At 31.8% G+C, this 5,000-nt stretch overlaps 1 long non-coding RNA gene across 3 annotated transcripts in view; it reads left to right on the forward strand.

The window, feature by feature from the left end:
* LOC136834408 (uncharacterized) overlaps window positions 1–5,000 on the forward strand; it is an 847,209-nt gene that overhangs the window by 43,105 nt on the left and 799,104 nt on the right. The window lies entirely within an intron of this gene.

The following is a 5,000-nucleotide window of genomic DNA, read 5'->3' on the forward strand; positions in this document are numbered from 1 at the left end:
AATCACTGCTGAAACGAGGACGAATCTGATGTAAAGAAAGCTTTTATAGTATTAAGGCTCCGTGCGCCTCTGTATTGCAACTAACGTAGTACTTCTCACATATTAAAGCCTCTCCATTATAACTCCTCTTTAATGCCCTCTACTTGGCAATTTACCAGTTTCTGTCTCCTCCTCCTCCTCCTCTTTTTCTCCTCCTCCTCTTTTCCTCCTCCTCCTCCTCCTCCTCCTTACAGAGCTTTTTAATTATTCATCCTATCTATCAACCGACTGTCGCCTGTGTCCTCAACGTGACAAACCACCCCAGAACATTATGATTCTATTTTTCATCTATGTCAGCCTTTTTGTCACACCATTTCAGCCGTTGTCACAGTTCATATACTATGCAAAGTATCGATCTCAAAAGCTTTCACCCCTTTTTTTGTCATTATACTCATATTCAACGAACATGCTTCTCATTCATAATGGAGAGTTAGCTCAACAGTTCTTTCATACAACCAAACATCTGATTTTCTGAATTTTCGTCCACTAAATCGTTTTCCCGGGCGCTACTTGCTCCATTTCTCCATGCTTTGAGATAAATCTCTTCCTACGACTTATCATTATCCAGTATATTTGCGTGTGCATACCTGTTCATACCAACCACTTCCATTTTGCCACTATCCATTGCTAACATTTTCTTGTCTGCTGTTCCTTGTCAAAACATCTACTTTTAACATCTACTTTAAACAGCATTCTTTTATGAACAGACTAGATGCTATCATCAGTCTCTGCAATTTTTCTTCGCTTTCGCCAAATAATTCTGCATCATCAGCAAATATCAGACACCCCACTTCACTCACGATTGCAATTTCTATTCTCATAAACATCGACGTACTTCCAATGATCTTTCCCGAAATTTTTTTTTCATTAGTTCATTCATAAGATATTAAATAGCCACGAAAGGTATAATACGCCTATGTCTGAGACCCATCATTCTGCCACATTAGATCAACACAAGATTAGTTGATATAATACTTCTAATGGCCTCCGGCATAATACCTGCTACCCTGTGCTTCCTCGGAACCTTCCATGTCACATCGCTGTGAATTAATTTTCATATATGTATATATATATATACATATATGTATTATATATATTATATACATATATACACACATACAAGTATATATATATATAATATATATATATGTGTATATATATAATATATTATTTTTAGGTCAGTTCATGAACCCCAGCCACATGTATACGTACACTGTGTATTATGTATAGATCAATCTTTTTATTTTCCAGAATATTGTTCTAGGAACCATTGTTGGATTTGGTCTTCAATGGTACTATATCACTATTACGACCTGCTTCAGGTCAGTTGATCTCATGTTATTAAAATACACTAGACCTTCATCCGTTAGACAAGATTATTGAGCATGTCCTGAAAAGGTTATTTTGTTTTATACCATTGTGTTTTAGATCATTAAAATATTTTATTGGATCAGAGTCTTACTTTTAGTGTCAGTTCATAAACTTGACTTGAAACCTGTGCAGTGGTAAGAACACTTACATTTGCTTCATTTAGAAATATTTTATGTTTTTGTTTATGAGGTGTTGAAGATTTCTGTGTGGAAGAATGTTCCTCTTCCTTTTGAGTTTGATCACCACCTTTCATTTCCTTTGTTGCTCTTCGTCTTCTCTTTGTCTCTTGGCTTTGGCTAATTGAGAAGTCTTTTGGCTTTGGCTAATTAAGAACATTTTATAATGTCTAGTGGACTTCTAATTTAAATATGACAGCTGGAATACTCAAGTGAATGAATAGCATTTTGATGTATGTTAGTCAAAGGAGAAATCCCCCCCCAAAAAAAAAAAAAGTCTAAGTAAGTAGAAATTAAAACATTGCTTAATATTCTGTAAAACCTGTATCATAAAATAAAGAGCAAAGAATAACAGATAATGCACAAAAGCTTGCTAGCCTTAAAACTGAAAATATTTGTAGATGGGTAAATTTGTATTAATCTTGTTAGGAGTTTGACAACAAAGCAAGATTAATGTTAGTGGTATGTGTAAACTACTGGAAGCTTGCGAAAGAACTGACAGGAACTTTGTGTGGAAATTGATGAAATTATATGAAACGACTAGAACAGGTCGTGAGTAGGGGCAGGTGGAGTCTAGTCTTGAGGTGGTCTTACCATACAAGGCGAACCAAATGGAACAAGAGATAACACCGTTTATTTTGAGATAGAAATGAGAGAGCGATAGACACAGAAAGCCATGTTTAATCCAGCGTCGTTGGTGATAAGAAAAAAAAAAAACTCACCAGCCACAAAGCCCGAAAGCATATTAAGACAGAATGAATGTATGAACATGGGATACTGCCAGTTTTCTATCTGGAATTTTAAGCCATTCTCTTTTAGGAAAAAGCTAACAACACACACACACACACACACACACACACACACACACACACACACACACACACATATATATATATATATATATATATATATATATATATATATATATATATATATATATATATATATATATATATGTATACACAAATATATAATGAAACTACAGTAAGTGTATTTTGACCTAACTAGTACAATGTATATATACATATATAACTATATATGTATGTGTACTCGAACTTGCTGAGGAATATTTCAGTTTTTGAACTGGGGGTAAGTAAAAATGCATAATATGCAGAAACTTTGCGAAAATTTGAAAGATTTAGGAAAAAATTGCAGAGAACTACTGTTTTAAATACGCTCTAAAAGTAAACAATCAAAAGCTGAAAAAAAGGAAAGCATGAAATTAGGATAAAATATTTTTGTGTAGTTTTATGTTCGTCAGTATTATTGGAACTGTAATGAAAGCGATGCCATTATACACCAGTTAGACAATCTGATAATTAATCTATCATCTAATTCTCTATGACCGTTACTGATTTTTAAGTATGCATTTCAAACTGTCATCATATTTTTTCTGGTGTGATGAAGTTTTTACAAATTAATACACTAAAGTTTTTTTTTTCTTTAAATTATATCACATTCTCATTTCATAATACGATAACACCCGCAGCAAATATGAGAGCAGTATTTAGTGAAGGACTGTTTGTAAACAGTGTAAACAGTCATTTGAACACCCGTATTTCTTCATGCGCATTTTATTCTCGTGTGTACTTACCCACTGAAAAGTGTAAAGAGCCAATGAATTGTTAACTCTGAATGTTTATATCTATTACTCTCACAGGCTTATCACTGAAATAGGCATATAAAAATAAAAAAGGAAAGGGTGCGTATATCATTCATTGTCCGCGTATGTGGAAAACATTGCATGCTATTTACTAAAACACAATAGCGTAATAATTTCCCTTTTGTCTTTTTCCCGTTTATGACAAAAATTGACAATCTAAGCGTAGACAATGTAAAGAGGAAATGCAAGTGATTAAAAAGCGGTTGAATTTTATTCACATGAATATGCGCACAAAAACAAATGCAAAGACACACAAACATTGTATATTATTTATATATATATATATATATATATATATATATATATATATATATATATATATATATTTATATGTATGTTATATACATATTATATATTATATATATTATATATATATATATATATATATATATATATATATATATATATATATATATATATATATGAATGGTGTATGTGTGATGTACTAAGGAAAGTATACGTTATTTGTTTTGATTTAGAGACTGTTGTTAAATCGCGTTGCTATAATAAACAGCGCTGGGATAAGTGTGTGAAAATTTGCTCTTTCCATTCATCATAGCCCGCCCCTGTTACTCAGCCCCTGGACTAAATCAACCCCTTCTATGTTACATGTTTATGTGACTCGTATTTGAGTTAGAAAATTACTGTGTAATACTGTACTCGGTTTCAAAAATGCATATATCAAAGTAAATCAGAAGATATCAGCGCCATTTAAGTTTTTATTTCGCTATTAATTTTTTTAGTCTATTTTCTACTGCTGTTGCTTGAACTACTACTACTATTTTTACTATTGTAATTGGTGCTAAGATTTTTTTTTATCAACACTAACGTTATGTCACACATTTTAAAAACATAATATTTTTATTTGCAAATTTCGAAACAAATCATCTTTCATGCTAGAAGTTTAAGGCAGGGAGCGACAACGGGAAATTGAGCCTTAAAGACTTCCTGACAAGTCTAGATGATTAACAGTCTCTCTCTCTCTCTCTCTCTCTCTCTCTCTCTCTCTCTCTCTCTCTCTCTCTCTCTCTCTCAGGGTAAATTGTATTGAAAGTGTACGACCAAATTTCCGTTTTTTCCTAAACACACACAGAGAGAGAGAGAGAGAGAGAGAGAGAGAGAGAGAGAGAGAGAGAGAGAGAGAGAGAACTGTTGATATTTCACATTGAAAACCATGATTTGTACTCGTATGGTTGAAGTCTGTTCAATTTTGAATAATAGCAGTGTCCTCTCTCTCTCTCTCTCTCTCTCTCTCTCTCTCTCTCTCTCTCTCTCTCAAAATCATACCGAAGTGCAAACATGGTGAAAGTACCTTGAGATGTTTAAATTGTGTGGGTAGCCTAAACTTTTAAAATATCTCTCTCACACAACACGTATAGTAGTATATATATATATATATATATATATATATATATATATATATATATATATATATATATATATATATATATATATATATATATATATATATATATATATATATATATATATATATATATATATATATATATATATATATAGCATAAAATATGAGGGAAAGTAATACTGAAATAAAAGAAATTATTTAGGCATCATCATCATCATCATCATAATAATAATGAGAATAATTACTCTTACTATAATATTATTATTTGCATATTATTAAAAATAAATAAGACATGAAGAACAAGTACTTTCACGCAGACGCCTTCGTAGTCGTTTGACATTAATTTTGTCTGTTTATTTGTTTACTTGATGCTTATTATTCAAAT

This window comes from Macrobrachium rosenbergii, chromosome 53 (assembly GCF_040412425.1).
Source record: "Macrobrachium rosenbergii isolate ZJJX-2024 chromosome 53, ASM4041242v1, whole genome shotgun sequence".
NCBI lineage: Eukaryota > Metazoa > Arthropoda > Malacostraca > Decapoda > Palaemonidae > Macrobrachium > Macrobrachium rosenbergii.